This window comes from Hyla sarda, unplaced genomic scaffold (genome assembly GCF_029499605.1).
Source record: "Hyla sarda isolate aHylSar1 unplaced genomic scaffold, aHylSar1.hap1 scaffold_1729, whole genome shotgun sequence".
In the NCBI taxonomy this organism is placed as follows: domain Eukaryota; kingdom Metazoa; phylum Chordata; class Amphibia; order Anura; family Hylidae; genus Hyla; species Hyla sarda.
Window position 1 is genome coordinate 51,454 of NW_026608370.1, and position 13,547 is coordinate 65,000.

The 13,547-nt window shown below is 47.9% G+C and overlaps 1 protein-coding gene across 3 annotated transcripts in view; it reads right to left on the bottom strand.

Annotated features, from left to right (window-relative positions):
- Positions 1-10,062, bottom strand: part of LOC130312782 (transcription factor HES-3-like) — a 56,852-nt gene extending 46,790 nt beyond the window's left edge. The window contains exon 1 of one of the 3 annotated variants that reach the window (XM_056552597.1): positions 10,044-10,062. The gene's annotated coding sequence lies outside the window, so the exon portion shown is untranslated. Of the gene's footprint in view, positions 1-700; positions 804-3,262; positions 3,305-10,043 lie in introns of those variants that run through there. The other 2 variants (XM_056552596.1, XM_056552595.1) reach the window with 2 other exon arrangements.
- Positions 10,063-13,547: the final 3,485 nt, after the last annotated feature.

Consider the following 13,547-nt stretch of genomic DNA (forward strand, 5'->3'; position numbering starts at 1 on the left):
TATGTCCCCTATAGTCTGCTGTATATACTCTATACAGAGCCCGGCCCCATAGACTGTGCACTGCTGGTATATGTCCCCTATAGTCTGCGGTATATACTCTATACAGAGCCCAGACCCATGGACTGTGCCTAAATCTTGGCGTTTTTCCTCCCATAGATTTCCATTGGAATAGAAAAGAGGAAAAATAAATACATCACAGAGGGAGAGAGATGGAAACCTGCGCAGAGGAGAAGTTCCTGAGTTGCCCATAGCAACCAATCAGATTACTACCTTCATTTTTAAAAAGGCCTCTGAAAATAAAAGGAGCAATCTTATTGGTTGCTATGGGCAACTGAAGCCCTCATCCTCCACACGGGTTTAGTGACATTCTGCAGATGCCCGTCTCCCCCATATACGTGCCCCTTTATCCCCTGTGGGCACAATGCCCCGGACATCCCAGTATATATAGACTTGAGAAGGTATTGTGGATCCTGAAGATGGAGACTAAAGAAAACTACAGGACTGTAAACTATGAGGGATTCATCAAATCTTGTGCAGAGAGCAGTCGCCCACGGCAACCAATCAGATTCCTGCTTTCACTTTTTTATTTTTAAAAATGCAGGAATCTGATTGGTTGCTATGGGCGACTGCTCTCTGCACAAGGTTTGATAAATCTCCCCCATCACATGTATAGTAAACCAGTGTTTCCCAGCCAGTGTACCTCCTTGTAAAACTACAACTCCCAGCATGCCCAGACAGCCAAAGGATACAGCTGTGATGGAATAATATCTCCTGGAAATCGTGTCCTTTTCTACTTATTGGTCCTGACTAGAGATTCTATACCTGACGCACTGTTCTTCTGGATTTTGTAGATAGATAGATATGAGATAGATAGATAGATAGATAGATAGACAGATAGACAGATAGATATGGGATAGATAGATAGATAGATAGATAGATAGATAGATAGGAGATAGATAGATGATAGATAGATAGATAGATAGATATGATAGGATATAGATAGATAGATAGATAGATAGATAGATAGATAGATATTAGATAGATATGATATAGATAGATAGATAGATATGAGATAGATAGATAGATATATATGAGATAGATATGAGATAGATAGATATGAGATAGATAGATAGATAGATAGATATGAGATAGATAGATATGAGATAGATAGATATGAGATAGATATGAGATAGATAGATGGATAAATATACAGCAACAGAAGAATGCAGCAGCACACTGCCAGCACAAGGATATAGGTGAAACATGAATATGCAGATAAAACATGGAGACTATACAGCTATGGTGTAATAGATGCAAATGTGAAACTATGAAATAGTGAGGCACTTAACTCGCAAATTTGTCGCCGCCGGCGGTCAAATAGCTTGGACCGTCCCACCGCGATAAGGTGGCCTCATTGGGTCTTTTTTGTCTAGATAGATAGATAGATAGATAGATAGATAGAAGATAGATAGATAGATAGATAGATAGATAGATAGATAGATATGAGATAGATATGAGATAGATAGATAGATATGATACAGATAGATAGATAGATAGATAGATAGATATGAGATAGATAGATATGAGATAGATAGATAGATATGATACAGATAGATAGATAGATATGAGATAGATAGATATGAGATAGATAGATAGATATGAGATAGATAGATATGAGATAGATATGAGATAGATAGATAGATAGATAGATAGATATGAGATAGATAGATAGATATGAGATAGATAGATATGATACAGATAGATAGATAGATATGAGATAGATAGATATGAGATAGATAGATAGATATGAGATAGATAGATAGATAGATATGAGATAGATAGATAGATAGATAGATAGATATGAGATAGATAGATATGAGATAGATAGATATGATACAGATAGATAGATAGATATGAGATAGATAGATAGATATGAGATAGATATGAGATAGATAGATATGAGATAGATAGATAGATAGATAGATATGAGATAGATAGATAGATAGATATGAGATAGATATGAGATAGATAGATAGATATTAAAAAAAAAAAACAAATAGAAAAACCAGCGTTCGGAGACAGTTCAAAACATGATATCAGTCAAACCATAATTTAGTAGATTATCACTGAGATGAACTTACTTCACTAGGGGAGATGTGTAGGTATGGTTACCCTTCACATCATCCCCTTCCAGGAGAGTATAACAAAAAGGCCAGGAAGCCCATGAATAAGTAGGATAGGATTTATTGCGACGCGTTTCGGAGGGCTTACAGGATCGGCTTACAGGATCGCCTGGAGGGTTTACAGGAGGCGATCCTGTAAGCCGATCCTGTAAGCCCTCCGAAACGCGTCGCAATAAATCCTATCCTACTTATTCATGGGCTTCCTGGCCTTTTTGTTATACTCTCCTGGAAGGGGATGATGTGAAGGGTAACCATACCTACACATCTCCCCTAGTGAAGTAAGTTCATCTCAGTGATAATCTACTAAATTATGGTTTGACTGATATCATGTTTTGAACTGTCTCCGAACGCTGGTTTTTCTATTTGTTTTTTTCTTATACACGGACCACGGTACTGTGATTCCGGCTCACCCTGCGCCCTCCCTAAGGGATGTCTATATGACGGAGATCGTTTCAGTGTATAAGTGACAAGAGGACTCTAGGTGTTAGTGGGGGATCACTGCCTTGTGACCTCCCACATACACCGGGTGAGTACAAACCTCTTCTACTTCCAATTGCTTTTGGGATTCGAGCGCCGCCTTTTTCAGTTTTATCTATTATATTTTCAGATAGATAGATATGAGATAGATAGATAGATAGATGGATAGATAGATATGAGATAGATAGATAGATAGATAGATAGATAGATAGAAGATAGATAGATAGATAGATAGAGATAGATAGATAGATAGATATGAGATAGATAGATAGATAGATAGATATGAGATAGATATGAGATAGATAGATAGATATGAGATAGATAGATAGATAGATAGATATGAGATAGATAGATAGATATGAGATAGATAGATAGATATGAGATAGATAGATAGATAGATAGATAGATGGATATATAGATATGAGATAGATAGATAGAGATAGATATGAGATAGATAGATATGAGATAGATAGATAGATAGATAGATATGAGATAGATAGATAGATAGATAGATGGATATATAGATATGAGATAGATAGATAGAGATAGATATGAGATAGATAGATAGATAGATAGATAGATAGGGGGAGATTTATCAAAACCTGTCCAGAGGGAAAGTTTCCCAGTTGCCCATAGCAACCAATCAGCTCGCTACTTTCATTTTCAACAAAGCCTCTGCAAAATGAAAGCAGTGATCTGATTGGTTGCTATGGGCAACTCAGCAACTTTTCCTTTGCACAGGTTTTGATAAATCTCCCCCATAGACTTTTCCCCACCAGTCTTTTCATCTCAATCCTTTTCCTCATATTTCAGCTTGTTGCCCTTTCTGCCCCAGGGGCTCCTCAGTATTTGCCCCTTTCCGATATTTTAGCTCCTGATCTGTCTCTTTGCCCCCGGGCAGGATGACCCCTCCAGCCTTTTACATCCATCTGCGGACATGCACTATTATATTAGGGCACCACAAGTCCCAGCAGTGCAAGCTCTTCTTCTTGGATCACAGGACACGGCTGTTATAAGTTACAGCTCCCACCCGGGCACCACAGATGGCATTGTAGGGGTCACCAGTGTTGGGGGCACCACAGATGGCATTGTAGGGGTCACTAGTGTTGTGGGCACCGCAGATGGCATTGTAGGGGTCACTAGTGTTGGGGGCACCACAGATGGCATTGTAGGGGTCACTAGTGTTAGGGGCACCACAGATGGCATTGTAGGGGTCACCAGTGTTGTGGGCACCACAGATGGCATTGTAGGGGCCACCAGTGTTGTGGGCACCACAGATTGCATTGTAGGGGTCATTAGTGTTGGGGGCACCACAGATGGCATTGTAGGGGTCACCAGTGTTGGGGGCACCACAGATGGCATTGTAGGGGTCACTAGTGTTGGGGGCACCACAGATGGCATTGTAGGGGTCATTAGTGTTGGGGGCACCACAGATGGCATTGTAGGGGTCAGTAGTGTTGTGGGCACCACAGATGGCATTGTAAGGGTCACTAGTGTTGGGGGCACCACAGATGGCATTGTAGGGGTCACCAGTGTTGGGGGCACCACAGATGGCATTGTAGGGGTCATTAGTGTTGGGGGCACCACAGATGGCATTGTAGGGGTCACTAGTGTTGGGGCACCACAGATGGCATTGTAGGGGTCACTAGTGTTGGGGGCACCACAGATGGCATTGTAGGGGTCACCAGTGTTGTGGGCACCACAGATTGCATTGTAGGGGTCACCAGTGTTGTGGGCACCACAGATTGCATTGTAGGGGTCATTAGTGTTGGGGGCACCACAGATGGCATTGTAGGGGTCAGTAGTGTTGGGGGCACCACAGATTGCATTGTAGGGGTCACTAGTGTTGGGGGCACCACAGATGGCATTGTAGGGGTCACTAGTGTTGGGGCACCACAGATTGCATTGTAGGGGTCACTAGTGTTGGGGGCACCACAGATGGCATTGTAGGGGTCACTAGTGTTGGGGGCACCACAGATGGCATTGTAGGGGTCACTAGTGTTGGGGGCACCACAGATGGCATTGTAGGGGTCATTAGTGTTGTGGGCACCACAGATGGCATTGTAAGGGTCACTAGTGTTAGGGGCACCACAGATGGCATTGTAGGGGTCACTAGTGTTTGGGGCACCACAGATTGCATTGTAGGGGTCATTAGTGTTGTGGGCACCACAGATGGCATTGTAGGGGTCACTAGTGTTGGGGGCACCACAGATGGCATTGTAGGGGTCACTAGTGTTGGGGGCACCACAGATGGCATTGTAGGGGTCACTAGTGTTGGGGGCACCACAGATGGCATTGTAGGGGTCACTAGTGTTGGGGGCACCACAGATGGCAATGTAGGGGTCACTAGTGTTGGGGGCACCACAGATGGCATTGTAGGGGTCACTAGTGTTAGGGGCACCACAGATTGCATTGTAGGGGTCACTAGTGTTGGGGGCACCACAGATTGCATTGTAGGGGTCATTAGTGTTGGGGGCACCACAGATGGCATTGTAGGGGTAACTAGTGTTGGGGCACCACAGATGGCATTGTAGGGGTCACCAGTGTTGGGGGCACCACAGATGGCATTGTAGGGGTCACTAGTGTTAGGGGCACCACAGATGGCATTGTAGGGGTCATTAGTGTTGGGGGCACCACAGATGGCATTGTAGAGGTCACTAGTGTTGGGGGCACCACAGATGGCATTGTAGGGGTCACTAGTGTTGGGGGCACCACAGATGGCATTGTAGGGGTCACTAGTGTTGGGGGCACCACAGATGGCATTGTAGGGGTCACTAGTGTTGGGGGCACCACAGATGGCATTGTAGGGGTCATTAGTGTTGTGGGCACCACAGATGGCATTGTAGGGGTCACTAGTGTTGGGGGCACCACAGATGGCATTGTAGGGGTCACTAGTGTTGGGGGCACCACAGATGGCATTGTAGGGGTCACTAGTGTTGGGGGCACCACAGATGGCATTGTAGGGGTCACTAGTGTTGGGGGCACCACAGATGGCAATGTAGGGGTCATTAGTGTTGGGGGCACCACAGATGGCATTGTAGGGGTCACTAGTGTTAGGGGCACCACAGATTGCATTGTAGGGGTCACTAGTGTTGGGGGCACCACAGATTGCATTGTAGGGGGTCATTAGTGTTGGGGCACCACAGATGGCATTGTAGGGGTCACTAGTGTTGGGGCACCACAGATGGCATTGTAGGGGTCACCAGTGTTGGGGGCACCACAGATGGCATTGTAGGGGTCACTAGTTTTAGGGGCACCACAGTTGGCATTGTAGGGGTCATTAGTGTTGGGGGCACCACAGATGGCATTGTAGGGGTCACTAGTGTTGGGGGCACCACAGATGGCATTGTAGGGGTCACTAGTGTTGGGGGCACCACAGATGGCATTGTAAGGGTCACTAGTGTTGGGGGCACCACAGATTGCATTGTAGGGGTCACTAGTGTTGGGGGCACCACAGATGGCATTGTAGGGGTCATTAATGTTGGGGCACCACAGATGGCATTGTAGGGGTCACTAGTGTTAGGGGCACCACAGATGGCATTGTAGGGGTCACTAGTGTTGTGGGCACCACAGATGGCATTGTAGGGGTCACCAGTGTTGGGGGCACCACAGATGGCATTGTAGGGGTCACTAGTGTTTGGGGCACCACAGATGGCATTGTAGGGGTCACTAGTGTTAGGGGCACCACAGATGGCATTGTAGGGGTCATTAGTGTTGTGGGCACCACAGATGGCATTGTAGGGGTCACTAGTGTTGGGGGCACCACAGATGGCATTGTAGGGGTCACTAGTGTTGGGGGCACCACAGATGGCATTGTAGGGGTCACTAGTGTTGGGGGCACCACAGATGGCATTGTAGGGGTCACTAGTGTTGGGGGCACCACAGATGGCAATGTAGGGGTCACTAGTGTTGGGGGCACCACAGATGGCATTGTAGGGGTCACTAGTGTTAGGGGCACCACAGATTGCATTGTAGGGGTCACTAGTGTTGGGGGCACCACAGATTGCATTGTAGGGGTCATTAGTGTTGGGGGCACCACAGATGGCATTGTAGGGGTCACCAGTGTTGGGGGCACCACAGATGGCATTGTAGGGGTCACTAGTGTTTGGGGCACCACAGATGGCATTGTAGGGGTCACTAGTGTTAGGGGCACCACAGATGGCATTGTAGGGGTCATTAGTGTTGTGGGCACCACAGATGGCATTGTAGGGGTCACTAGTGTTGGGGGCACCACAGATGGCATTGTAGGGGTCACTAGTGTTGGGGGCACCACAGATGGCATTGTAGGGGTCACTAGTGTTGGGGGCACCACAGATGGCATTGTAGGGGTCACTAGTGTTGGGGGCACCACAGATTGCATTGTAGGGGTCACTAGTGTTGGGGGCACCACAGATTGCATTGTAGGGGTCACCAGTGTTGAGGGCACCACAGATGGCATTGTAGGGGTCACTAGTGTTAGGGGCACCACAGATGGCATTGTAGGGGTCATTAGTGTTGGGGGCACCACAGATGGCATTGTAGGGGTCGCTAGTGTTGGGGGCACCACAGATGGCATTGTAGGGGTCACTAGTGTTGGGGGCACCACAGATTGCATTGTAGGGGTCACTAGTGTTGGGGGCACCACAGATGGCATTGTAGGGGTCACTAGTGTTGGGGGCACCACAGATTGCATTGTAGGGGTCACTAGTGTTGGGGGCACCACAGATTGCATTGTAGGGGTCACTAGTGTTGGGGGCACCACAGATGGCATTGTAGGGGTCATTAATGTTGGGGCACCACAGATGGCATTGTAGGGGTCACTAGTGTTAGGGGCACCTCAGATGGCATTGTAGGGGTCACTAGTGTTGGGGGCACCACAGATGGCATTGTAGGGGTCACTAGTGTTGGGGGCACCACAGATGGCATTGTAGGGGTCATTAGTGTTGGGGCACCACAGATGGCATTGTAGGGGTCACTAGTGTTGTGGGCACCACAGATGGCATTGTAGGGGTCACTAGTGTTGTGGCACCACAGATGGCATTGTAGGGGTCACTAGTGTTGTGGCCACCGCAGATGGCATTGTAGGGGTCAGTAGTGTTGTGGGCACCGCAGATGGCATTGTAGGGGTCACTAGTGTTTGGGGCACCACAGATGGCATTGTAGGGGTCACTAGTGTTTGGGGCACCACAGATGGCATTGTAGGGGTCACTAGTGTTGTGGGCACCACAGATGGCATTGTAGGGGTCACCAGTGTTGGGGGCACCACAGATGGCATTGTAGGGGTCACTAGTGTTTGGGGCACCACAGATGGCATTGTAGGGGTCACTAGTGTTAGGGGCACCACAGATGGCATTGTAGGGGTCATTAGTGTTGTGGGCACCACAGATGGCATTGTAGGGGTCACTAGTGTTGGGGGCACCACAGATGGCATTGTAGGGGTCACTAGTGTTGGGGGCACCACAGATGGCATTGTAGGGGTCACTAGTGTTGGGGGCACCACAGATGGCATTGTAGGGGTCATTAGTGTTGGGGGCACCACAGATGGCAATGTAGGGGTCACTAGTGTTGGGGGCACCACAGATGGCATTGTAGGGGTCACTAGTGTTAGGGGCACCACAGATTGCATTGTAGGGGTCACTAGTGTTGGGGGCACCACAGATTGCATTGTAGGGGTCATTAGTGTTGGGGGCACCACAGATGGCATTGTAGGGGTCACCAGTGTTGGGGGCACCACAGATGGCATTGTAGGGGTCACTAGTGTTTGGGGCACCACAGATGGCATTGTAGGGGTCACTAGTGTTAGGGGCACCACAGATGGCATTGTAGGGGTCATTAGTGTTGTGGGCACCACAGATGGCATTGTAGGGGTCACTAGTGTTGGGGGCACCACAGATGGCATTGTAGGGGTCACTAGTGTTGGGGGCACCACAGATGGCATTGTAGGGGTCACTAGTGTTGGGGGCACCACAGATGGCATTGTAGGGGTCACTAGTGTTGGGGGCACCACAGATGGCAATGTAGGGGTCACTAGTGTTGGGGGCACCACAGATGGCATTGTAGGGGTCACTAGTGTTAGAGGCACCACAGATTGCATTGTAGGGGTCACTAGTGTTGGGGGCACCACAGATTGCATTGTAGGGGTCATTAGTGTTGGGGGCACCACAGATGGCATTGTAGGGGTCACCAGTGTTGGTGGCACCACAGATGGCATTGTAGGGGTCACTAGTGTTAGGGGCACCACAGATGGCATTGTAGGGGTCATTAGTGTTGGGGGCACCACAGATGGCATTGTAGGGGTCGCTAGTGTTGGGGGCACCACAGATGGCATTGTAGGGGTCACTAGTGTTGGGGGCACCACAGATTGCATTGTAGGGGTCACTAGTGTTGGGGGCACCACAGATTGCATTGCAGGGGTCACTAGTGTTGGGGGCACCACAGATGGCATTGTAGGGGTCACTAGTGTTGGGGGCACCACAGATTGCATTGTAGGGGTCACTAGTGTTGGGGGCACCACAGATTGCATTGCAGGGGTCACTAGTGTTGGGGGCACCACAGATGGCATTGTAGGGGTCATTAATGTTGGGGCACCACAGATGGCATTGTAGGGGTCACTAGTGTTAGGGGCACCACAGATGGCATTGTAGGGGTCACTAGTGTTGGGGGCACCACAGATGGCATTGTAGGGGTCACTAGTGTTGGGGGCACCACAGATGGCATTGTAGGGGTCATTAGTGTTGGGGCACCACAGATGGCATTGTAGGGGTCACTAGTGTTGTGGGCACCACAGATGGCATTGTAGGGGTCACTAGTGTTGTGGGCACCACAGATGGCATTGTAGGGGTCACTAGAGTTGTGGGCACCGCAGATGGCATTGTAGGGGTCAGTAGTGTTGTGGGCACCGCAGATGGCATTGTAGGGGTCACTAGTGTTGGGGGCACCACAGATGGCATTGTAGGGGTCACTAGTGTTGGGGGCACCACAGATGGCATTGTAGGGGTCACCAGTGTTGGGGGCACCACAGATGGCATTGTAGGGGTCACTAGTGTTGGGGGCACCACAGATGGCATTGTAGGGGTCATTAGTGTTGTGGGCACCACAGATGGCATTGTAGGGGTCACCAGTGTTGGGGGCACCACAGGTGGCATTGTAGGGGTCACCAGTGTTGGGGGCACCACAGATGGCATTGTAAGGGTCACTAGTGTCGGGGGCACCACAGATGGCATTTTAGGGGTCATTAGTGTTGTGGGCACCACAGATGGCATTGTAGGGGTCACCAGTGTTGGGGGCACCACAGATGGCATTGTAGGGGTCATTAGTGTTGGGGGCACCACAGATGGCATTGTAGGGGTCACCAGTGTTGGGGGCACCATAACTCCCCCCAGAGGGATTTCTTTTTCTTGGTACCTGCAAGTTCTGTCCAGGGGTCCTCAACCTTCTAGGGCAGTGACCCCTAATCTGGGGACCTCCAGCTGGTGCACAACTACAACTCCCATCATCCGAATGCAGTCACAGAATGAAGAGTTGTAGTTTTCCAACAGATGGAGAGATGCAGATTGGAGATCACTGTCCTGGAGCACCACAAGTCTCAGCAGAATCGTCTGTACTGCCTGGTCCCTGGAGAATTACTTGTCCTGTCTGGAGAACTATAACTCCCAGCAGTTTGATCTGTCCTGTCTGGTGAACTATAACTCCCAGCAGCAGTTTGATCTGTCCTGTCTGGTGAACTATAACTCCCAGCAGCAGTTTGATCTGTCCTGTCTGGTGCACTATAAATCTCCCCTCACTAGAACTCCTTGAAAAACGACCTCTCCACCTGCAGCACCACAAGTCCCAGCAGACCATGCCCAGCACCACAAGTACCAGCAGACCATCACAGCACCACAAGTTCCAGCAGACCGTCACAGCACCACAAGTCCCAGCAGCCAGCAGACCATCACAGCACCACAAGTCCCAGCAGACCATGCCCAGCACCACAAGTCCCAGCAGACTATCACAGCACCACAAATCCCAGCAGACCCTAACAGCAGCACAAGTCCCAGCAGACCATGCCCAGCACCACAAGTCCCAGCAGACCATCACAGCACCACAAGTCCCAGCAGACCATAACAGCACCACAAGTCCCAGCAGACCATCACAGCACCACAAGTCCCAGAAGACCATCACAGCACCACAAGTCCCAGCAGACCCTAACAGCAGCACAAGTCCCAGCAGACCATCACAGCACCACAAGTACCAGCAGACCATCACAGCACCACAAGTCCCAGCAGACCATCACAGCAGCACAAGTACCAGCAGACCATCACAGCACCACAAGTCCCAGCAGACCATGCCCAGCACCACAAGTCCCAGCAGACCATCACAGCACCACAAATCCCAGCAGACCATGCCCAGCACCACAAGTCCCAGCAGACCATGCCCAGCACCACAAGTCCCAGCAGACCATGCCCAGCACCACAAGTCCCAGCAGACCATCACAGCAGCACAAGTCCCAGCAGACCATCACAGCACCACAAGTCCCAGCAGACCATCACAGCACCACAAGTCCCAGCAGACCATCACAGCACCACAAGTCCCAGCAGACCATCACAGCACCACAAATCCCAGCAGACCATGCCCAGCACCACAAGTACCAGCAGACCATCACAGCAGCACAAGTCCCAGCAGACCATCACAGCACCACAAGTCCCAGCAGACCATCACAGCACCACAAGTCCCAGCAGACCATCACAGCACCACAAATCCCAGCAGACCATCACAGCACCACAAATCCCAGCAGACCATGCCCAGCACCACAAGTCCCAGCAGACCATCACAGCACCACAAGTCCCAGCAGACCATGCCCAGCACCACAAGTCCCAGCAGACCATGCCCAGCACCACAAGTCCCAGCAGACCATGCCCAGCACCACAAGTCCCAGCAGACCCTAACAGCTGCACAGGCACGCGTCTCCTCCTCTCTGTAGCCAAACACTCGGTCCGGGGAATTTCTATAGACTTGTAAAAGTTGTTTCAAGTTTTCTGACTTAGAAGAAGAACAAAGACCCGAAGAAAAACTGCAGGAGAAAGAAAGATAAATGGAGAGAAATGCAAAAACCGGAGCGAGTGTGAATAGAGGCGGAGAGGGTGCGGGGCCAGATTACCGCGCATTGTCCGCTCCGCACAATGGGGCTTGTGGCACTTAGGGAGCCCACACTTTGTCCCCAAACACGAGGCACTTACTGTGAATTGCTAAACACCTGCCATGCATAACTAACCCAATAAGTACAAGCAAGGGGGGGGGGGGGGGGGGGGGGGGCAAGAGGAGGAGGGGGGGGGGGGCAAGAGGAGGAGGGGGGGGGGTATGTGTTTTGGAGGGAAAGTGAAGAATAGAGAAGAGGAGAAGATGACTGCTACAGATCCATCCAGTGCAGAGGGGGTTAATGCTGTAATTATCTCCTCATACCAATATGTTATTTATTAATTTCCTATCTATCTATCTCTATCTATCTATCTATCTCATATCTATCTCATATCTATCTATCTATCTATCTATCTATCTATCTCATATCTATCTCATATCTATCTATCTCATATCTATCTCATATCTATCTATCTATCTCATATCTATCTATCTATCTATCTATCTATCTCATATCTTTCTATCGCATATCTATCTATCTCATATCTATCTATCTCATATCTATCTATCTATCTCATATCTATCTATCTATCTATCTATCTATCTCATATCTATCTCATATCTATCTATCTCATATCTATCTATCTATCTCATATCTATCTATCTATCTATCTATCTCATATCTATCTCATATCTATCTATCTCATATCTATCTATCTATCTATCTCATATCTATCTATCTATCTATCTCATATCTATCTCATATCTATCTATCTCATATCTATCTATCTCATATCTATCCATCTCATATCTATCCATCTCATATCTATCCATCTCATATCTATCTATCGCATATCTATCTATCTCATATCTATCTATCTCATATCTATCTCATATCTATCTATCTCATATCTGTCTATCTCATATCTATCTATCTATCTCATATCTATCTATCTATCTATCTCATATCTATCTATCTCATATCTATCCATATCATATCTATCTATCTCATATCTATCCATATCATATCTATCTATCTCATATCTATCTATCTATCTATCTCATATCTATCTATCTATCTCATATCTATCCATATCATATCTATCTATCTATCTATCTCATATCTATCTCATATCTATCTATCTCATATCTATCTATCGCATATCTATCTATCTCATATCTATCTATCTATCTCATATCTATCTATCTCATATCTATCTATCTATCTCATATCTATCTATCTATCTATCTATCTCATATCTATCCATATCATATCTATCTATCTCATATCTATCTATCACATATCTATCTATCTCATATCTATCTATCTATCTCATATCTATCTATCTCATATCTATCTATCTATCTCATATCTATCTATCTCATATCTATCTATCTATCTCATATCTATCCATATCATATCTATCTATCTCATATCTATCTATCTCATATCTATCTCATATCTATCTATCTCATATCTATCTCATATCTATCTATTTATCTATCTATCTCATATCTATTGTTACGCCAAGCACTCCGGGTCCCTGCTCCTCCCCGGAGCGCTCGCGGCGTCTCTCTCTCTGCAGACCCGCTGACCGGGAGCGCTGCACTGAAATTGCCGGCGGGGATGCGATTCGCATAGCGGGACGTGCCCGCTCGCGAATCACATCCCAAGTCACTCACCTGTCCCGGTCCCCGGCTGTCATGCTCTGGCGCGTGCGGCTCCGTTCTCTAGGGCGCGCGCGCCAGCTCTCTGATATTTAAAGGGCCAGTGCACCAATGATTGGTGCC